General features: G+C 44.9%; 1 long non-coding RNA gene and 1 other non-coding gene across 2 annotated transcripts; both read left to right on the top strand.

The window, feature by feature from the left end:
* The first annotated feature begins 6,487 nt into the window (after positions 1–6,487).
* On the top strand, positions 6,488–6,595 carry LOC112656170 (U6 spliceosomal RNA). Its single transcript, XR_003134163.1, has one exon. It is a non-coding gene; the product is annotated as a U6 spliceosomal RNA (small nuclear RNA).
* Positions 6,596–14,936: 8,341 nt separating this feature from the next.
* LOC112655934 (uncharacterized) lies at positions 14,937–20,347 on the top strand. Its single transcript, XR_003133970.3, has 4 exons — positions 14,937–15,073; positions 15,584–15,705; positions 16,881–17,084; positions 17,419–20,347. It is a non-coding gene; the product is annotated as an uncharacterized LOC112655934 (long non-coding RNA).
* Positions 20,348–23,314: the final 2,967 nt, after the last annotated feature.

The following is a 23,314-nucleotide window of genomic DNA, read 5'->3' as shown; positions in this document are numbered from 1 at the left end:
ATATTCAGGCTGCCTGTCAACTGCTCCTGGGCCCTGGTTCATACTGTTCCAGTGTCCTGGATCCCCCAGTCCCTTGACCCTTGACCTCCCCTTTTGGCGGTTGAAAGGTATCTTTCTCTCTAGGTGCAAATGTCCCATCTCTACAGACCTTCTCTGTGGAACCACATCCTCATATTCGTTCCCTGGGGCCGCCCAACACAGCCCCCCAAAGCAGGAAGCTAAACCAGGAGAAATTCTTTCATGGCTCTGGAGGTCAGGAGTCAGCATCAAAGTGTGTCAGGGCTTTCTTCTGGAGACTTAGGGGGAGAATCTGGTCATGCCTCTCTCTTAACTTCTGCTGGCAATGCTCATGGATCCTTGGTGGAAGACGTGTCACTCTAGGCTCTGCCTCCTTCATCAAGAACATCCTCCCTGTGCCTCTGCCTTCTCTTCTTGGAAAGACCCCAGCCACTGGATAGGACCCACCTAATCCAAAATGACCTCATTTTAAAGTTACATCTGTAAAGACCCTTTCTCCAAATAAGGTCACCTTCTGAGGTTCTGGGTAGATATGTATTTTGAGGGGACTCAAATCCAACCCAGCAAAGGTCCCTCTCGAACATACCCAAGAGCATGGTCCTGTCCTGGTGCCATGTTACTACATCGGGAATGCTCACTAAGCCCTGGCAGGATGGCAAAATGACTGTCCTAGACATTGAGAATGATAGAATGATAGAGTGGTAGGTCAGAGTAACTTTTCTAACTGGCAAGGACTGTTCTATATTTTGAGATTATGTCCTTCCTGTTTTTGTTTTTTTTTTTCACAATACAAACTATTTTTTTTTTTTTTAATGAAGGGGAGAGGGAATTGTCACTTTGAAAATTGTCCTAACTGGCAACCCGAAATTGGACTTTTTGCTTTTTCTTTCTTTAATGTCTATGCCTCAGCCCACTTGAGTTCATTGACCTGTGAAACCCACTTCTGGGATCCATGCATTATGGAAGTATGTGTTTGTACATCTGCCTTCTTCTACTTGATGAGAACTCCTTGAAAGCAGGAACAGAAGATTGTGTAGTTTTGTTTCTTCACTGTGCAGACTCTGTCCAACCCATGGCATTCACAGAATGGGTACGATAAGTGGTGAAGGACTTCAGGCCCTGGCCACGGGGTGACTCACCACCGAACTGGCACCTTTGAGTCGGACCTCAGCCCAGGGCCAGCAGAAGCTGGCTTTGCTTGCACCACGTTCTCCATACAGGGCAGCCTGAGTCTGCTGGGCCCTCTCTTTAAGGCAGGGTGCTCAGAAACCAGGATGTAGGGGTGCCTGGGTGGGGCGGTTGATTGAATGTCAGACTCTTGGTTTCAGCTTAGGTCCTGATCTCAGAATCTTGAGATCAAGCCCAGCATTGGGCTCGGTGTGGACGGAGTCTGCTTGGGATTCTCTGTCCTTCTCCTTCTGCGCCTTCCACTCCTGCTCTCTCTCTGTCTCTCTCTAACATAAATTTAAAAAAAAAAGAAAGAAAGAAAGAAAAGAGAGAAAGTGAGAAAGAAGAAAGAAAGAAAGAAAGAAAGAAAGAAAGAAAGAAAGAAAGAAAGAAAGAAAGAAAGAAAGAAAGAAACAGGCCATAGAGCACTCAAGCATGCCTGTTTGCTGCTGCTGCCGCTGGGAGTGTGGGCTTCATCAGGGCACCTGGCAAGAGCAAGACCTTATTTACTATCTTGCTCATTTGTGCCTCAAAGTATTTTTCCTACACAATTGACTTAGACTTTTTTTTTTTTTTTTTTTTGGTAAGTATGTTGTTGTTGTTGTTTTTCCTGAAGAACTCATTGGTTATACAAATAACTCTCTGTGCCTCTGGCAGCTGTTTGAATGACTCTTTCTCTCTGCCTCCACACTGAATGGGCAGAAGGAAGACAGAAGGGCAGTGAGGGCCTGAATCACCCTGGCTGAAAGGATGGGCGAGCCCGGGAACCCAAGGCTTTGGGAGCGTGGCTCCGTGGTGGAGGTCTGCCTGGAGAAGGGGACTGCATGGTGGTGGCACAAGCTTTCTGAGGAACACCTTTGGGATCGAAAGTGTTTAAGTTCTGCAACTTGCCCCTGTTGTCAAAAGCTTACTTGGAAATCTCAAGCTCCTGTCCCAGGAGCCAGCGGCCTCCTGCCCAGCTTCAACCCTGAAGGCACACTGATGGTTCTTCTTAGGATAAAAGCCACATATAGTCAATAAAAATAAAGCACAAGATGCTGATAAACTAAAGGAAGGAAGAAACATCCGGTGATCCCCCTGCCTGGAGATAATCACAGTTCAATCTCGGAGGGTTATTATTACAGTATTCTTCTGTGCACTTATTTTTATAAAAAGACAATCATACTTGAAACCTTCTTTTCTTATCTTCACTTAATACTATTTGGGGAACATCTTTTCCTTTATCAGATACTGTGTCCAACACTATTTTGGTGAATCAGTAATACTCAATTGTGAAATATACCGTATTTATTATCAGTAATTCCCTATGAATATATATGACTATTTTAATTAGCTCTGTAAGATCACTACTTTAAATTTTTAGTAAATTCTTGATCTTTGCATTTGTGTATGTGTGTGTACACATAGAGAGAGAAACTTAGAGAGAAACACAGACATACTTTAGGTTACATTAAAAAATCATAATTTAGGGGTGCCTGGGTGGCTTTAGTGGTTGAGCGCCTGCATTTGGCTCAGGGAGTAATCCCGGGGTCCTGGGATCGAGCCCCTCATCAGGTTCCTTGCAGGAAGACTGCTTCTCCTTCTGTTTGTGTCTCTGCCTCTCTCTCTTAAAAACAAACAAACAAACAAACCAACAAATCATAGTTTAGTCCTGCTTAGAGGTCCAGCACTATAAAAGACACAGGCTATATGTATGTAAGCACCCAGGATTGCAGAGGACATTGGATATCCTCCCTGTATTTATATCAAGCAATTTGGTTATATGCTTGAATTGGATGAATCCCAGGGTAGTGCTCCTGTTCCCATAATATGCCCTGTACGCAGTAGCCACCACCAGCAGGCTCAAAACTGCAATGACCATTTTGCAACAAATATTTGATATCTAAAATGGACTCATGGCCTGGAAAAAAAAAATCTATGTATATTTATTAGATTCTCTCCATTTTCTCTGGAATTTGACTCTTTTTAACATACCCTTTGCTGAAAAGGTTAAACTCTTAAGTGTGCTTTCGAGATCCATCCCCTGAGATCCACAAGTGAGGCTTCTGAGCTGCGGCCATCGTTGTTTTAAAGCAGTGATGAGAAATTTCGCGTGCTCGTCATCGACAGCGGATATGTTTATCTGCACCAGCATTCATCAGGGACAAATACCAGATCCACTTGTAATTTCTTCCTTACTGTTGGCAAGCCATTACCAAAATCAAAATTGAGCTGGAGTGAACTTAGAGATTTTATATATATATATACACATACATACATATACACATATATATGTGTGTGTGTATATATATGTATATATTTGTTTTAAAATGATGTTCTAAAATCATAGCTGAAATGTATGGGCACTGGTCCCAGAGCACATTCCCTTCCGTGACAGCACTGCTAGAGAGAAAATGTGTTTGCCCTAGTAAGATTTGCTTTTAGGATTTCTGAATCTGTAGCTTGCAAGAGCCCATCCAGAAAGATGAACAGTTTTTAATCCAGTCTATCCCAGTAAGCAAATATATACCATTACGTGTGGAGCATATTGATATTGCCAACTTAGACAGATGCACATAAATATAAAAGAAAAAGCTTTTGTTTACATTCTTTGATACAGGGCTTAAGATAAGAGAATAAAGGAAATGTGCCAAGTCCTGCCTGCTTCCCTCTGAATCTCCCGAGACTCGTTCCTTTGTCAAATTAAATAATTTCATCTTTAATATAAATGCTTTCATAGGGCTCAGTTCTTTTAAAAATGCAAATCAAAGCCTTGCAAATCTGAGACTCAGGACCCTGTAGAATCGCAGTGTTTGGATTTTGATGGCAGGACAGCCTCAGGCATGGGCCATGGTACTGAGGCTCATTCACCTCTTGGGTGTTTGACTCCTTGGATGCTGGACTCCATGGCTATTGGCTGGCACATTGGAAGGCAAATGCTTTGCTTGTTCCTTCTGGTTGTCACCAGTAAAACGGACAGCTAATTCTCCCATGGGTGAGGTGGTGACATCTAAGGGAGGCCTTTGCAAAACATGAGGCAGCTGACCTTGCAGAGGACATGGTCCTCATCGTTGTGAGCTTTCTTCTAGTTGCAGCATATGTGGGGCAGAGTTCTCAGATCAAAACTAGCCAAGATGGGACCCAGTGGCAAAGAGAATTTTACCACTAGACCAATTTCTTATTCCTGTTGTCTGGATTAGTAGAAGCCTCTGTCTAAAAGAAAATGCAGAAGAGAAAATGTGAGTGAGTGGGGAGCAGCCATCTCCTTTCTTGTCTCTAGGTTTTGGAAAGTCCAGTGAACTCTGGGTTTCGTTGCAGTCATCCAGGGTGACCTGCCACCTCCTGCCCTTTCCCACAGAAGACACTCTTCTGCTGCCATCCAGATGGCTCTCTTCTTCCCTTCAAGGAATGGGCGAGCCCCCTGGCTGACAAAACTTCCAGGCCCTGTTTCCTTCTGAGAGGTTTAGATGAAACGCACCGTCTGTAGAAAGCCACTTGTTAGTCCTAATAAGTGCTAGGCCCTGCCCTAAGCTCTTCCGTTCAATTCCTCATGTTTTCCTCACAACAACTGCTATGTTTATCTCCCTCCTATACATGAGGCAAGTCCTAGAAGGGTGAAAATTTCCCTAGCTCGTTACATGGGAGCAGCCAGGTTCAAACTACAGAGCTCGGTCTTAGCCAAGTGAGCTGTCCTGAATGTGCCGTGAGCAGCTCTTCTGCCTTCACGTGAGGAGTTCCCACACACCAAGCCTGGCCCCCAGAGCATCTTCCCCAGAACCGAACTGGGTCCCCAGGGCCTGCTGACTGCCTATGGCACCCCTGATGCTCATGTTCTTGCCGGCCTGTGGGGTGACCTGGGATCCAGGGGTTCCCTGCCTGCAACCAGGGGGAAATGGGCTAGTGGCCCCTCGAAGGGGCTGCTTGGAAGGCCCGTGTGGCTGAGTTGGGATGCTCGCATGACCCCCGAGTAGGCTGCTGCAGGGTCACTCTGGGTTTGTTCCCACCCTCTCTCCTCGAGAGGCAGGCTTTCCTCCTGTTAGCTGTCACTGCTTTGGGAGAATCCATTGAGAAATCCCTGCTTGTTGTTCTATTGCAAGTTATTTCTAAATTCAGGAGGAAGAGAAGGAGAAAGAGAAATGAAGACATCCTTGCTCTAGAATTTAACTCTTCTGAAATTGGAAACAAGCATGTCATTTATGTTGAAACTCCAGCCTGGCTTAGCTCACAAACACCATCTATCAAAATTCCTAGCTCGCAGAGTCACTGTGCCAGACTCAATTATAGAGTTAATTCCACCCTAACTGGAAACAGGGGTTTTGGTTCATTTCCTCCAAAATCTCTGGGGACGCCTTTCATGCAATTCCAGTGTGTACAAGTTCAAGCCAGTTCAATTCAGATCAATGGGCACTTTCTGGCTCATCTTCTATGAATGTAGAAATACATGCATGCACACCCCCCCCCACACACACACTTACCCACAGGCACGTGGGTGCATGCGCACGTGCACACGGAGTCCTGGGGTCCCTCTAACATTCAGGCAGCATGTCTTTAAGAAGGTACGTCCTTATTCTCCCTCGACATTTGCAAGCCATATATGTTCATTTCTTTGCGTTTTCTCTCACAAATTATTTTCTTAGATTGTGACAAGAACAGAACATCGTGTCTTAAAAGAACTCACCACAGACTGTATTACAACATTGCTATCATCAGATCGCTTCCTTCGACGGGAAGAACTCCTGCCGGTTCTAATACACAACTGAGTTGTGGTTTTCACTCCTCATGCTCAGAAAATCGTGTGCAGTACATCATTATGTATCTACCCAGATGCATGCAGAGAAATAGGGCTGCGTACATACGTAAAATGTGACTCGAGTACATCCATTCTTCTCATTAGCTTAGCTTCAAGATAATACTTGCAAAGTTTTCTGGTTGTTTGCTCAACCAGATATATTAGGTACAATTGTGTAAAATTATCATTTATACATGTGCATTTATACATTTTTAAAACGTAAGTTTAGGGCAGCCAGGGTGGCTCAGCGGGTTAGTGCTGCCTTCAGCCCAGGGCATGATCCTGGAGTGCCAGGATCAAGTCCCACTTCGGGCTCCCTGCATGTAGCCTGCTTCTCCCTCTGCCTGTGTCTCTGCTTCTCTCTCTCTCTCTCTGTGTCTCTCATGAATAAGTGAATAAAATCTTAAAAAAAAAAAAACATAAGTTTACATGATTGGAAGTATCAGATATAAGAAGAGTCTGACTTCTGACATTATTATAAGATTATGACAACTAGCTTAAGACAAAGCGTAAAACTTCAAAATGTATTAATTAGTGCTTGCTTCAGCGGCACGTATGCTAAAATTAGAAAGATAACAGAGAGGATTAGCATGGCCCCTGTACAAGGATGACATGCAAATTTGTGAAGCATTCCATAAAAAAGGGAAAACTATTAATTAATGAATTAAACTATAAAATTTTCGAAGGCAAGAATATATAAATACCCCAACTTTCTAAACAGAAGTGTGTGCTTAAAGACAAGCCATTGGCTATGGCACTGGTAAACATGTACCTAAGTAGAAAAATATAAAAGCACAGAGTATAATTTGAGCAGATATTCACATTTCATGAAATGGCAGTATGGTTAATTTTATTAGGTTCTTAAGATATTTATTAAAAAAATCACAATGTGGTCATGTAAGGCAAAATATACTCTTGAACAGGAAAAGCACTTCTGTAAATTATATATAGTATTACCATCACAGACCCAGAAAAGTAGATTGAATAAGAACCACAGAAAAAACAGATGCATATACTTATAATTTAATAGAAAAAATGGTTCGTTTTGTCTTTCTAATGTGAGGATGAACCATTTTTATTTTATTTTTGTTTTATTTCATTTTTTAAAGATTGTATTTATTAATTCATAAGAGACACAGAGAGAGAGGCAGAGACACAGGGAGGGAGAAGCAGGCTCCTTGCAGAGAGCCTGACATGGGACTCGATCCCGGGACTCTGGAATCATGACCTGAGCCAAAGGCAGATGCTCAACCACTGAGCCACCCAGGTGCCCCCCATTTTGATTTTAGGTGTAGCTCCATTACCAAATCTCAGGTGAGTTTTGCTTGTGACTGGTCAGTTACCAAGCATTTCTCAGCCCACATTTTCAAATGGCCAGCAGTTGCTCCTGACGTCAGGTCATCTGAGGTCATCTTGTTGCTCTGAGATGGGTCAGTTGGCTGAATGCACCCCACATCCATCTCAGTCCAAATTTCTGGATTAGTTCTGGTGCTGGGACTTCTAACCCAGGTCTTTGGTGATAAAGAAACAGTTCATTTCCAGCATGGGAAGGAAAACCATGACTCTCACTGAAAGACAAGAAGTAGAAACCAAAGAACACACCCCGCCCCACCTCACCTGTCCTTCCTGAGAGCCCCCCAGTGGCCTGTGTTGAATCGCAGAGGCTAGCAGAACAGAGGCTCCCGTGGGCTATGTTCTGAACGGTGCCCCATGAGGAATACCAGAATCTCCACACCCCAGCACCAGAGCAGGAACCTTTGCTGGAAGACAGGTCCCCAGCAGGGTCACAGGGAGAACCTGCATGCCAGAAGTCACTGGACCCCCCCACAGTACCTGAGATCTCAAGGCCCAAGGGGTGTTCAGTGTTTTTATTTTTTATTTTTATTTTTAAATTTTATTTATTTATTTATGAGAGAGAGAGAGAGAGAGAGAGAGAGAGGCAGACACACAGGCAGAGGGAGAAGCAGGCTCCATGCAGGGAGCTGGATGTGGGACTTGATCCCGAGACTCCAGGATCACACCCTGGGCCAAAGGCAGGCGCTAAACCGCTGAGCCACCCAGGGATCCCCAGTGTTTTTATTCCAACTCCTTCAATCTGGGGGTGGGGAGGCTGAAACTGAGACCAAGAAAGGAGGGAGTGGACATGTATGGTCACTGCGGAGCTTACCACATGGCCTCAGTCTCTGAGAAGTGGGGCGCGGTAGTAGGCTCTTCCTAACTGTTGGCCCTTAGAAGGCTCAACCCCTTAGGGTAGGCGGGGGACCTGCCATGGCCCGACAAGCTCAAACCACACGCATGGACATGTCCTTAGGAAGAAAAGGCAAGGAGGGCCATCCTTCTTTGTGCAATTGATAGAATAAAAATAAAATCCTAGGACTTACAGAATCTCCCAAGGCAAGCATGCTTCCCGGTCTTTTGGGGTGTCGTGGCCTCAGTCTGACCAGCTTGAGGGCCACTGGGAGTGCCAGTGCGCATGTGGTCCCAGCACATTTTTCTCTTTTCTACTCTTGCCTTTTGAAGTATCTGGCTTCCAGGCATCCAGAACACCGTTTGAACGTAGCACGATCTGTCTGGGGTATAAATAAGTTCTCTCTGATGTGCTGTCACAAAGCAGCCTAAACTCAGACTGGTCCCCGAGCCTCAGTAATTTGGATTGACTCTAGGTTAATGCCTTCCTGGTGCTAGGGTCTGGAAGGCGTCCAAGGGAGGAAACCTAAACCCGTGCAAAAGGAGCAGATGTGCAAAGATGTTTTTTAACTTCTCTTCTCATAAATACTTTAAGGAAGTATTCATTTCGTACTTCTTCTTTTTCTTTTTTTTTAAACCTTCCTCTGGGAAGATTAAAAATGAAAGCTTTTTATTTGCTCGGCCTCTGAATTACCTCCATATCTGGAGCTCCACTCACCTGTCTACAATGCCCTTGGAAGAATCTTCCATCCCTTCTGCCTTTACTTTTGATAGCATTACCTGCGTCAGAAACATTTTAACAGGTTCCAACATTCAGCTTGGATAAAATTACCCAAATCTGAAAAGCATACTGATGTTTATCTGTATTTATGTAAAAGAGTTTTTTTGGTTGCTGTTGCAAGTTCTTAAATGTTTATTGAATAAATGAATGGATGACTCATAGCCACATCGCTGCTACGATTGGAGACAGACTTAATTTTACATTCTGAATGCATATTTTGAGTATCTATTTGCTGAGAGTTTCTCTTTTTCTTGAAATAAACTTTTTAAAAACATTTTTGGAGTAATTTTAAAATTTCAGGATATTTACCTGGATAGTACTGAGAAGCCCCCGATAGTAGCATCCTATGTAGCATCCTATGTGACCACGATACACCTGTGAAGACCTTGAAATTAACGTGACTGTATTACTTTTAACCCAACTACACAGACTTCATTCAGATTTCACTTGGTTTTCAATTACTATTCCTTTTCTGTCCAGGATCCAATGCGGGATAACATGTCGCCTTTAGAACAGGTGGTATCTTTTTTCTGATAAAATTAAAAGAGGACAAATTGCCCTGTAAAAAAAAAATGACAATTGATGAACTTTATCAGGCATCAGCAGGATTATTCTACAAAGGGGTAGACACTAAATCCTGTAGGATTTGTGTCCAGATGCTGGATGTTATAATTGCCACTGGAGTACAAAAGCAGCAACTGACAATAAGTAAATAAATAGGCAATAATACTGTTCCAATAATACTTTATTTGCAGAAACATGTGGTGGGCCATATTTGAAGCTTAGGCAATAGTTTGCCAACCTCTGATTTTATGGAGCTAACGATCCATCAAATCTGGTGCCATAGTCACTAAAATCTATGTTCTCTCATTTTTACCAAAGCTTTTAGGGCCTTTGTATGCCCTAGTATGAATGGGCTGTGTGCTGAATGTGGGCTTCTAAATGGGGTCTTGTATTGTCTACACTGGGGGTGGCAGAAAGGTCTTACCTGAAGATTTCCCTGACTACTTTTATCTATACCCAGAAATCCTCATCCACAATACTAACAGAATAATCATTATAGACATTTAAATGGCCAATTTAGGATTATTATCATGTGATCGGGGTGTGAGTTCATACCTGCTCTGGGGGCCACTTTTGAACAATTGTTTGGTAAATCTGGTTACTCAATTCCATTTACGTGAAATTTGTTTTTGTAAGATTCATTCAACTTTCATACAGTTACAGTCAGAGGTTACTGTTTTGAAAAGGGTGCTGTTCATTCGGAGTTGTTAATCTTTTTTTTTTTTTTTTAAATACAGATTTACTTTTTTAGCTTAGTTTTAGGTTAACAGAGAAATTGAGCAGAAGGCACAAAGGGTTCCCATATATGTCCTGCCCTCACAGATGCACAGATCACCACAATGTCAGGGTGTTTTAGGATGAGATTAACAATCAGTACACTGAGTAAAGTAGATTGCCCTCCATAATGTGTGTGTGGGCCTAAGGCTTGCCTAGAAGGAAGGCTGACCCTCCCCCAAGTAGGAAAGAATTCCTCCTGCTTGGATGCTTTTCAACAGGGAGATTGGCTTTTCCTGGGTGTCAAGTCTGCCACCCTTTGGACTGGAATTTATGCTGTTTTCTCCCTTGAGTCTCTAGCTCGTAGACTGTGAATCCTGGGATTTGTCAACTTCCATAATCACCTGTGCCCATTCCTTACAATAAATATACACACATTCTATTGGTCTGTTAGTCTTGTTTCTCTGGGGAATCTTGACTAATACCTCCACCAGGATGATCAATTTGTTATAGTTGATGAAGCTGCACTCCCACATTGTTATCACCCAAAGTCCATACCTTACATGAGAGGACACTCTTGGTGCTGTACAGTCTATGGGTTTGGACAAATGTATAGGCAGGATAGTTCCACTGCTCTACAAATCCTCCATGTTCCACCTATTCACCCCTCTGCTGACTCCCCAACCCCTGGCAACCATTCATCTCTTTACCATTAGCATAGCTTTGCCTTTTTCCAAAATGTCATAGGTTGAAATCATACATGTTGTAGCCTTTTCAGATTGGCTTCTTTTGTTAAGTAATAAGCATCTAAGTTTCCTCCTGGTCTTTGAGACATAGAGCACTTGGTTTTTGTTTGTTTGTTTTGTTTTGTTTTGTTTGAAAGTGAATAATAGTCCATTGTCTGGATGCACCAGTTTATTTATCCACTCACCTACTGAAGGACATCTTGGTTGCTTCCAGTTTGGGCAACTATGAATAAAGCTGCTGTAAACTCTGTGTGTAGGTTTTTGTGTGGACATAAGTTTTCATCTCATTTGGATAAATAGCAAGGAGTATGATTGCTAGGTCATGTGGGAACAGTATGTTTAGTTTATAAGAAACTATCAAATTGTCTTCCAAAGTGGTTGTGCCATTTTGCACTCCCATCAGCAGTGAATAAGATTTCCTGTTGCTCTACATCCACACCAGCGTTGGGTGTTAACAGTTTGGGGTTTTGGGTTTGGGCCATTCTAATAGGTGTGCAGTGGTTTCTCATTGCTTTAACTCACAATTCCTTAATGATGTACAATGTTGAATGTCTTCTCATATGTCTATTTGCCACCTGTGTATCTTCTTTGGTAAGGAGTCTGTTCAGATCTTTTGTCCATTTTTTAAGTTGGGTTGTTCATTTTCTTATTGACTTTTCAGAGTTCTTTATATATTTTGGGTAACAGTCCTTGGTCAGATGTGTCATTTGCAAATATTTTCTCACAATTTGCTGTGGCTTGTCTTATCCTCTTGACAGCATCTTTTGCATAGTAGAAAAATTTAACTTTAATGAAGACCAGCTTGTCCATTATTTCTTTCACAGATCATGCTTTTTTCTGTAAATAGTCATCACCAAATCCGAATCATCTGGAGTTATCTCTATGTCATTTTCTGGGAGCTTTATAGTTTTCCTTTTTACATTTAGTTCTATGATCTTTTGTGAGTTAATTTTTGTGAAGGGTATAAAGTAAGTGTCTAGATTCACTTTTTTTTCCCTTTAACTGTGGATGTCCAGTTGTTTCAGTACTATTTTTTGAAAAGATGACCCTATATTCATTGACTTGCCTTTGTCTTTTGTCAAGGATCATTTGGCTATTTGTGTGTGGGTCTCTTTCTGGGCTCTCTATCTTGTTCCATGGATCTATTTGTCTATTCTCTCACCAGTACCACACTTTTGATTACTGCAGCTCTGTGGCAAGTCTCAAAGTTGGCATCCATCCTCCAACTTTTCTTCCTAATATTGTGTTGGTTACTCTTTGTTCAGCTTTTAAAATTTTACAAGATTCTGAGACATGGATTCTTCAACTCTATCTCTATTTTTGTGACAAAGCAAAATACACATGGCTTTTAATTAAGATTTTATATATAAATTCCTTGAGAATCTTTACTTGTAGTCTCTAAGTCTTCCCTCTATTTGAGACTGCTTGATATTCAGCTGGACTGTGATTTTGTTTTGTTTTTCCTTTTGGGCATAATCATGTGCCCAATGTTGGTTTTTTGGTTTTTCAAAATTGATTCTATAAGATTTTAATGCCCCAGTTCTCACCTATAGAAACCACAGTTTGGGGATTAGAGACTCTCTGACATGACTGAGGAAAATGAATTTGCCAAAGTTATAAGGTGTAGTTTTTGGCATGTTCAGTAAGAAACAAATAGTAAAAAGGAATTTGTAAGAACATTCCCCTACCTATGAGTAATCTGGCCTTATTTCCTGCTTGACCTGTCTGAAGGGAACTAATCCTCCTGGGAATACCCCTGGATTTCATGAGACCCAGAGGTAAGTGTGGTTTATGGGCAGAGCTATTATGGAAGGAGGAACCAGGGGCTTTGCTTTGTGACTAGAGATTGTGGGCTTTCCCCTTCCACTGATTCATCCATGAAGTCTTTTGGGTTCAGGAATGTGATTTGGGAAAGACTAGAAAATGGCATCGTTAATAGTTCAAGCCATGCTCATTGGGATGAGTGTTTGACAGGGTGACTGGCACCATCATTAGTAGAAAGGAAATTGGAAATTGTCCATTTTAAGATTGATGTTTTCTGGGGATCCCTGGGTGGTGCAGAGTTTGGCGCCTGCCTTTGGCCCAGGGTGCGATCCTGGAGACCCGGGATCGAGTCCCATGTCGGGCTCCCGGTGCATGGAGCCTGCTTCTCCCTCTGCCTCCCTCTGCCTCTCTCTCTCTCTCTCTCTCTCTGTGTGTGTGACTATCATAAATAAATAAAAATTTAAAAAAAAGATTAATGTTTTCTTTTAAACCCATGGTTTTTATTCCTTATTATTATATTTTTTAACACTTTGGGAATGTCCTGGCAGGTGTGGACTGGGTCTCTAGAAAAGTAGTGCCACAAAATTCTACTTACACTTTTTAAGAGATTCAATGATTCTGTGCACCTCACAACAAAAGCCTATCGGTTTAATATTCTACCGTAGAACTTACATTTTGAAACACTTATGTCATATATACTCTATAAGTTCTTCTGAGTGTCCTATTTCATGCATGAACCCTCTGTTGACCTCAACAGTTTTGTTTCAGTGCTATAAACTAAGAGTGAGCAAACTTTGGTATGTGGGCCTGATATGGCCAGCCACCTGCTTTTGTGAATAAAGTTTTATTAGAACAGGGCTACAACCATTTGTTTCTACACCATTTACAGCTGCTTTCATGCTATAAAATTCAAATGGGTAGTTGAGAAAGAGACTGTATGGCCTGAAAAACTGGAAATATTTACTATTTGGACCTATTTGAAAACGTTGGCTGACTCTTGTTATAGAAATGGCCTTTGGGGAAATGGAATTTATGGGTTTACATTTAATACATGCTGATAATATTTGAGACATTATCCAAGTCCTATGATCTTGACATTCATGTTATGGGGAGCTCCACAGACCTTCCCTGTTTCCTCAGGATGTGGTCCAAGGTTCTAAACTGAAGATAATCCTCACCCCCAGGGTGGAAACAAGGCCCTTCCAGGCCTCCACCTGCACCTCCAACCTCATCCCTGCTCTACTGAAGACCTGGTTGCTCAGATAAACCTTGCCTGGCTGGTTGGTTCCTACATTCCCTGCTCTTGAGCATACTGTTGAGTAAATGAATGTATAAAACTCCAAAGGTCACTGTTTATTTCTTATTAATGAGGTACAATGTGTGCTTACCTCCCTCACACAGTGGCTGTGAGAATCCATTAAGTATGTATCTTAATTCCTAGCCCTTAGTCTTACCCCATGTTCCCACTTCTATTTCTTGTAAAACAAAGTTAGAAATCCTCGGGCCCTTAGCTCTAGAGGGATAACACAGGGTGGTTTTGAGCACATCCTTCCTCTATTCCCTGGTTCAGCAGCACTGTTGAGGGGCTTCCCGGAACACCATGCTAAACAGAGAGACAAAGCAGATGTTGCAGAAGGCAGGGCGTCTGGAGGCAGAGCATAGCTTCCAATTCCCGCCCAGGCGCTGCCATGCGAGGGATCTTTCTATCCTCTTTCTTCCGACCGAGCACCAAGATGGGGTTGCCCTGCAGGCTGGGTTTGCGCCAGTCCCGGAAGGAAGGAAAGCCCAACCTCGTAGGAGTCGTGTGCCACGAGATCTGCGCATCTTCGTGGGGAGTAAATACAACCCGAGGAGTGGGTTCCCAATGAGAAGCCAATGTGGCATGTGCACCGGCTGCGTCCTCACGCAAGACCTCCCAGGGAAGGACGACGGCGGGGAGCCTGCCAGGGTGGGGTGCGGCCCCTGCGCACCTCCAGAGGCCCCCTGCCCGGAGGCGGAGAGTCTGAGGGGGTCCCACCCCAGGGGAGCAGCGGGGGTGCCGGAGCCGGACGGCGCCAGCTCTGGGCATGTGCACCTGCGGGGTGTGTGTGCACCTGCTCCGGGGCGCGCCGGGAAGGGCGGCTTGCGGGGCGCAGGCTGAGCCCTCCCCCAGCCCTGCAGGGCGCCAGAGGCGCGCAGCGGGAGCTCGGCTCGAGGGCCGCGTGTGCCCCCCGCGAGAGGCGGCCGGCTCTGATTAACGCTCAGAGGCGGTGCGTGTACCTGTTACTGGACATATGCTTGTCGTTACAGCCATCTGCTGCACTGGCACCTGGCCCGCTCCCACGCGCTCGTGCCAAACCCGCACTCGGGAGGCCCAGACCTAAGGTAGGCTGCGCCTGGCCGCCCGGTGTCCTCGGGGAGCCCGCGGTTGGGGGGGGGGGGGCTGCTTCCTCAACCCAGGGCCGGGCCCCTCCTCACAAGGGGCCTGTGGCGGCGCTCCAGGCCTTCTGTTTGTGATAGGAGACAGTATGTATTTTCTTTACTACTCACAACCCCCAACATATTTAAATACTCCTCCCCCAACGCCATGGATGATGCCTTTTTCCTTTCCCACCTGCGATGCAGAAGCCTGACGGTGCTTGTCACCTGGCACCCATTCAACATCACATTTGCTGCCCTGTCGCCTCCTTTTCTCTGTCCCCAACGACGTCAAAGGGAGACGTGATCGGCCAGCATCATGTTTCAAAACGCTTCAGTCCTCTGTGGGAAGCTGCTGACGTTTGTACCCACAGGGCCATCCACACGGATCTCACAGAGTCCGCAGGTGTGTTAAGAAATAGCAAGAAGGATTGCAAAAGCTAAAGCAGCTGTGGCCGTACCTCTTTTTGCAAACAGGGCGGAGAAGTCACAGACTTTACAGAAACCCATTCAGGAGGCGGACAGGGATCCTCAGCAGGCCCCATGCCCGCAGATGTGACAGCAGTCTGTTGGCCTTCAAATGGCCGCAGGACAGGCAGGTACAGTGTGTCTGTGACAGTAACTTTTACTGGAAGGGATTAAGAAAGAAATGTGTGAGAAGGCTCTGGAAGGGGTGTCACTGAAGCAAGTTCAAGGGTTACTGATGCAGGGGGCGTCTATGGAATGCTGGGGCTGCGCCTGGCTGCAACGACAGGGTGGCTTCCCCTCTCTTTCACAGGAATGGGCCGTACGGGAGACAGGCATGTTAGTGGGTCACATCACCCTCCAGGAATCCCTTCCCCTCTGGCCCAGAGCCCCGCTGATGGAGGAGACAGACCCCTGTCTACCTCCAGGGAGATTACATTCCAGTTGGAAAAAGGACAGGAAATATGAAGTCAAATATCAATTAAAAAACAGAAGAACACACTTAGGTGACTGGGAGGTCTTCTCTGAAGAAGGGCCATTTCAGTCAAAAGCTGAGTTTTGAGAGGAGCCAGTGCCCCAGGGAAGGGTGTTGCAGGTGCACAAGGGGGGCAGTGGGGGTGGTGGGGACCGGGAGGCCCAGTGAGGAAGGTTTGGATATGTCTCTGACACTGGGGGGCTGTGCTGTTGGAACAGTTTCCCAGGACTTCATGTCCATCCGCAACCTGAGAAAGTGGCCTTGTTTGGAAATAGGATCTTTTTGAAGACATTAGGTTAAGACCGGGTGGGTTAGGATGGGCCCTAATCAGTGAGTGGTCTCCTCTGAGAAGCGGGAAGTTACACACACACACACACACACACACACACACACACACACACACACCCCTGCTGGGTGAGGGCTTGGAGGAGAGCCGGCAGGGAGGCAGGCTGCAGAGGTTCAGGGCAGGGGGGCAGGAGCAGGGGCTGGCAGTAGGGCAGGCGGGCCACAGAGCTTACAGATGGGGGATGGCCCAGCATGAAGCCCCTGGGGGGAAAGTGGAAGGAGGCAGCGAGGGCCTGGGGGGGTGGGGGATGCCCTGGAGAGAGGGGCAGGGTGCCAGACTGAGAGGGGTGGGCTGGAGGAAGGGGCACGCTGGGTCTCTGGCTACATGCATCAAATGCTGAGACGGGAAAGAGGACTGAGGCCAGGGTGGAGGGAGGACAGAGTCTTGCTCTGGGCTTCGGTTTCAGATGTCCACAAAGTCTGAGTGGAGATGCTACCTTCCTATCCTTGTCACCTCTCCCTAACTTTTTTTTTTTTTTTTTTTTTAAGTTTACTAGAGAAAGGAGCTTTTCCCTTTGGTCCAACATGCTTATTTAGCATGTTATATTTGCTCCTCAAGGCTGCGGAACTTCTTTCTATCATTCTCCACCCTGGGGAAGACATTCCTGCTAATATCCTAGTGACATGATGCTAGACTCTGAGCTCCTCACTTCGGGAGAAGTGGGGACTCTGCACTCTGAAGAACCCTCTGGAGTAAGTCAGCTCATCACTCAGTGAGAGGGCCCAGCACAGATGGGAGTGTTGACCTCGGGGCCCCGTCTGGCTGGTCCCGAGTACTCCTGTGCTGTGGAATGGCAACCTGGCCCCCTCACTGCTGGGACTGGACCTCATAACCACCCCCCCAGGCTCTGCCCACAGACACCTGCTCATTGTCATTTTTGTGGCCTCTGGATCCCCTGCTGCCTCCCTGTCCCAGATGGGTCAGGGTCTGTGTCCTAACTCCCATACAGCTTTCCAAATGGGACTCATTCCTTTCTTCACTGCCTTTTACATGTTTAAATTTGTTTAATTTCTTACCTTCTTACAGTTCTGTCTCGAGGAACTTGGGCAAATTTACCAGATGCTTCTTTTGGGGGATATTTCAAGGGTCCCACTTGCTGCACTCCAGCACCTTCTTCCCTGAGATGTCAGCCCAACCTCAGAACAGGCCCTCACCTGGAATCCTGGATCTGGGCCCTCATGGGGTGCAAATAAACTATTATCTTGTGTTTTGAGAATCTTAACTCCAGCCTATAGGCTGACTGAGTGCCAGAGATCTGTTTGCCATTTCGTGTTTTTCCTGGGTGACCTGGCAGTCCCACTACTGGCTACTCCTTGTCAAGTGAGGATTCCAGTGGAGGACACAATCACCAAGAAGACCTTCCAGAATCTTCCTGATGCCTACAAATGATTCAACTCTCTTGTCACAATTGATGTTCTTCCATGTAGAAGTGATAAAGAAAATGTGTGGTTTCTCATACATTGATTTTTCTCCAGAAATTTATTGGTCACATAAAATTAAGCAAAAGATGCTACCTTTTACAATTCTTTTAAATATCTTTGTGAAATCTTCCTCTTTAAAAAAAAAATGGGAACATCTTAGTGCTAAGGCATTCTGCAAGTTGCCAGATACCAATTCCCGTTTCAGTGTGACAATGTGCAGAGATTTAAACAGGGCAATTGTCTTCCCGAGGCTGTCTTTTTCCACATAGAGCAAAAAGCTTGGGAATATCAGAAAATTAGGCATCTTCTCATTTTCTGATCTAGAAGGGCTGATCCAGTTTCATTTATAGCAACCTGAGTTGGATCAGCTGCTGTGTAAACAGAGTGCTTGAGTGTAGCCTGGTGGCTACTGCATAATCAAAACCACTGGAACCCAAGCAACACACAAAGATACTGTTTTTGCGCTGTTGCACAATTTGAATTCATTGCAGTGACCATAAAATTGGCTATGAAGCTCCCGACATAAAGACACCTGGGTGGGTAAAGGGTGTGGACACAGCCAGAACCAAACTCTTGTTTTTGCACAACTCAACTTAGCTTATTTCTCCTGAAGAATAGTTCATTTGGACAAATGATGTCCCCAATGTGCAAAACCCGAATTTGCAAATGCACTGAAGCTAGTGAAAAATGAACGATCGAAGGAGAAAAAAAGTCTAAGTCAATTCAACAAAGTCAAGAGGTGAGAAAAAGGAATGGCTGGCAATGCGGAAAAATAATGAAATGGGAGAAAACTGTGGGAGCGCAGCCCCCTCTCCAGCCCTGGTCCGAGTGGGTGTCCTTTCTGAATGCGACATGTGCCCTGGAAATATGAGGATAAAATAAGGCAAACTGTACCCCGTGTTGCCTCTGCTCCTGAACAGCACAGACTTTTTGTTTATGATGGAAATCAGCATGTGAAAAGAAATCAATCTGTCAATATGTTCTTGTTTTTCTCAACCAGCAAGGAGCTCAGCTTATTTTGAAAAGCCAAAAGGAACATGGGCTGCCTCTTATAATTAAGTCCCCCCAGGAAGCTTAGCCTTTGGAAGTCACACTTTCTTGAGGGACAATCACAGCGACTTGGCTTGTCTGACCTTGCAGGGGCGTGAAAGCAAGCCCTGTGTGATGAGATGCACTTCCCGCGGTGCCTTGGAAGCTGTGGGGAGCGGGTAGGGCAGGGGGATCCACAGGGGCTGCCGAGATTGGGAGGAACAGAAATCTCTGCCGAATAGGGGATACCTTCTGCAGTAAGAGCCGCAGGCCAGCAGAAGTCAGGACACCTTCTTCAACTGGCTTTCAAGGATCACCAGGACTGACCCCCGCCCCCCATCAGCCCAGCTTACCTAGACAAATACACTATTCAGCAGTTACCAAGTCCCCTGAGAGTTTGGGGAGCAGAGACAGAACAGGGTACTCTAACTTCCACACCATGGCTTTATTAAAAGAAAAATGTAGCCTTCTGCCTACAATTCCCTCTCCCTGAGCCCCGTCCCTCCCTGGCCTTCTCATCTTGAAGGAAGGAAAAATAAATTTCTATCAATCTTAGGATATTCTTGCCAGACTTACCCGATTCAATTGTTCACAGCTCTTGGATCTGTATAAAGACAAACATAAAAAGCAAAGCCCCAAACCTCTAGCAATTTGAAATACACAGTTAAATGAGTGACAATATTTATCTTTTGGAAAAGACCTTTAAATAAAGACTCAGAGGAAAAACAAAAGAGAAATAATCATTTGGTATATTTCCTCAACATATTGGTTTTTTAATTGTCAGTGTATGCATTCCAGCTTCCGCCAAGAAATCTGCATCCATGCTTATTACTAAAGACTGAGCATCACCGGCAAATTCTGTTACTATGGCAAACGCTTTTATCAGAAGAGTAATGTAAATGAGAAGAACTCACAAAATGTACGGCTAAGGCACGAAGACAGGAAGGTGTTCTTTGCTCTTGGGCTTTCTCATTTTAAAGGAAATGGTGACAATTAAATCAAATATTTGGCAATTACTTGCTAGGTAAACAACCCTATTTTGAGAGCCATGGGAGATAAAATGGCAAATGTGAGGTCAGTTTCCTGGTCTCAAGGACCTTTCTTTCTAATTGGGGAATGAAGACATAATCATAGGAGAAGTTAAAGGTAAGCTCAGAACAACAGGCAGATGATTACATATGTGTTTAATTGAGAAATAAATTACACAGTGGCTGCGAAGGGAGTCCAGAAGAGGGAGACAGGATGGGCCATGTTTGCTCAAGGAAGGCCTCACTGGAGAAGGGATGGAGGAATTAATTTTAATGGCGGAAGGTGTTGGGATAGGCCAGAGTGTAAGTAAGGATTGTGGGAAAGTGAAGTTGTATGTTTGATGGCCTAGGGGGTTGACTAAAATAGGGCATATGTGAAGGTTGGGTCCCAGATTAAAAAGATACACAAGTCTACTTTCTGGGCAGGGGCAGTTCCCTTTGAAACGCTAAGGGATTTGGATATTTTCCTACAGAAAAGGAATATATGCTGAGGATTTTTTTATATATAAATTTATTTTTTATTGGTGTTCAATTTACCAACCTATAGAATAACACCCAGTGCTCATCCTGTCAAGTGCCCACCTCAGTGCCCATCACCCAGTCACCCCCACCCCCCGCCCACCTCCCCTTCCACCGCCCCTGGTTCGTTTCCCAGAGTTAGGGGTCTCTCATGTTCTGTCTCCCTTTCTGATATTTCCCACTCTTTTTTTTCTCCTTTTATGCTGAGGATTTTTGATGGATTTTGGTTTTCCTCTCCTTTCCCAATGATGGCAGTTGTCCAGTGATGGCAGTCTGTTTCGGCAGGGGGAGTGGAGGATGTCCTAATTCAGTAGTTCATTTGCTCGCCATCCAGTCTTGCTCTAGTTCCTGCTCTGAGGTTGGCAAACATGTCCCTGAAGTGTGTTATACTTTGTGTTTCCAGCCTACCCCAACATAGCTCAGCCTCTCCAGAGTTTGGGCATTCTGCCAACAAGCCCCAATCTGTCCATGAATCAACTTTCAGCGTCTGCCGGCGGTATCTCCCCAAAGCTTACTGCCCACCTGCTTGAACCTGCTGGTTTCCAGGGATACAGACGCGGTCCGCCTCTGCTTCCAACCAGGCTGACTGTCGTGGGAAGTTCCGGGCTTTTGTGTGAATGGCATGCATACTCCACGCATCCTTGCCCATCTTCAGACAGTCTCCTGGTTGCTACTCAACGCTCCAGACACACATTTCCAAGTGCTTATTGCTGGAGAACACAAATCTTGATTATGCTTCCATAGCTAGATGCGTAGACCTAATGAATTCTCTTTCTTCACCTGGAGTTGTGGCTCAGCTCTTGCCCACCCAGTGCTTCCCATAGCCAACCCGGCAAAGCCAAGGAGTACCAGGTAGAAAGCAAGATATTAAGAGCAGTATATTTGCTATCGTGTAAAATATATTAGAAGGTGAAAAATGGTAGCAAGGAAACTAGTTAAGAGGGGTTAGAAGCACCATGAGGTAAAAATGCTTGGGCTCTGGAGATGGTGTGGGGATTGAAGAAGAAGGAAAAGACATGGGATAAAGAAAAGGGAACAAAGGAGGTGGGAGGGTGGGTGGCTTCTTGGCCTTAAGGCACAGGGAAAAGTGTGGGGGTCAGAGAGGACTGGAGAGCTTCTGGCATGGGAGAAGGAGAGAAGGAGGGTGCCACTCGCAGTAATGACAAAGCAGAAGGGACATGTAACAAGGATGGGCATGTTAAATTTAACTCTGCAATAAAGTAAAAATGGGACTTCTTCTGGTTCAATGTCTCACAGTGAAGAAAGGTTGCTAGTGGGTGATTTTGTCAGTGAAGAAAACATAGGAACATGAGTAAGAGATCAAGGAGTTAGCTTAAGGAAATGTTAATATTTAAGAAGAATAGAGGGAGGGAGAAGAATAGTCAATAAAGAGAGAGAGAGAGAGAGAAGAAAAAGCCAAAGAGGTTGCAGTTGAGCCACATTATTTTAGGGTCACAGAAGTCAAATTTAAAAAGACATAAGCTAGTTATGTCAAATGATCTTAAGAGGTCATTGTGAATGGAGAAAATGTGTCGTGTGGGAGTGAGGAGGTCACTGGTGCTCAATGGTGTAATCCCACTTTAGTGGTGGAGGCAGAAGTCAGACTATGCCAGCCAGGAAGTCTACAATTACAAATAATTCTGGAAGTTTGCACCTACGTTTGGGGATCAGTAAGTAGTAATCATGGAGACATTTGTCTGTGAGAAGCATGATGACCTCTGTTCTGTGTGTGTAGGCAGAGAAACCAGTTCCTGCAGTTGTGGAGACTGGAAAGACATGAGAAAAAGACATTATAAAGGGAGAAAAAGAAGATGGAGAGGCTTTCATGCCTCCTGACCTGGTTTGTGAATAGAGATGAAATCATTTCTCTGGAAGGGATATGGAGGGTTGAGTGCTCCAAGAGAGGAAAAATGATGGCAAGTGTCCTTGTAGATTAGGAGTCAGGGGGGAAAAAAACCAAGGTAAGAAACATTTGGGAAATCATAGTGGTGAAGCAAGGGCTAAAGAAACGTAGAGAATATACAGTGAGGCCAGGCAGCCCCACAGCACGGGAGAAAGAGGACAATGAAGATGACCTGAAGGTAGACTCTGCCCTGTGGACACAGTTCAGGTTCAGATGGCAAAGGAAGTCTCGTTGGTAAGAGTTGAAGTAGTTGACCATTGAGCCTAAGCTGGACAAATTTTGAAGTTCAGGGTTATCAATAGGGGTACAGAGAGTGAAGGGAGGTTGTGGAAGCACAGATGCACAGATTGGCTGGGGGACAGAAGGCAGGAAGCAGGAAACAAGGGGAGGTGGAGCTGGCTCAGGGGGAGGGTGCCCTGTTTCTTGGCTAGTGTGGAGTATTCATAAGGGCCTGCAGAATCCTAAAGCAAAGAAACATAGATTGAGGCACCAAATAATCCTGTTTAAAATATGGGTCTTGGGGGACCTGGGTGGCTCAGTTGGTTAAGTGTCAGCCTTTGGCTCAGGTCATGATCCCGGGTTTCTGGGATGGAACCCTGTGTTGGGCTCCTTGCTCAGCAGAGAGCATCCTTCTCCCTCTTCCTCTGCCCTTCCCCACCCTGCTGATCTCTCACTCTCTCTCTCTCTCTCTCTCTCTCTCTGTCAAATAAATAAATAAAATATTTTCTTTTTCTAATAAAATATCGGTTTTCTAGATAGGGTTTCTCAACCTTGCATTATGACAGTCTGGGCTACATCATTCTCTATTTTGGGGGCTTGTCCTATGTATCATAGGATGCTTGGCAGCATCCCTGGTCTCTATTCACCAGATGCAGTAGTGTCACCCTCCACTGAGACAACATGAAAGCCCCAGACATTACCAAATATCCCCTGTGGGGAAAGGGGAGTATGCAAAATTGCCCTAGGGTTGAGAACCTCTAGGATAGATGATAACATATTTTAAGGAATAAGAAAAAAATAGC

Source organism: Canis lupus, chromosome 22 (assembly GCF_003254725.2).
Source record: "Canis lupus dingo isolate Sandy chromosome 22, ASM325472v2, whole genome shotgun sequence".
Classification (NCBI taxonomy): domain Eukaryota; kingdom Metazoa; phylum Chordata; class Mammalia; order Carnivora; family Canidae; genus Canis; species Canis lupus.
The sequence above is the reverse complement of the archived record's forward strand: the minus strand, read 5'-3'. Positions and strand labels throughout refer to the sequence as shown.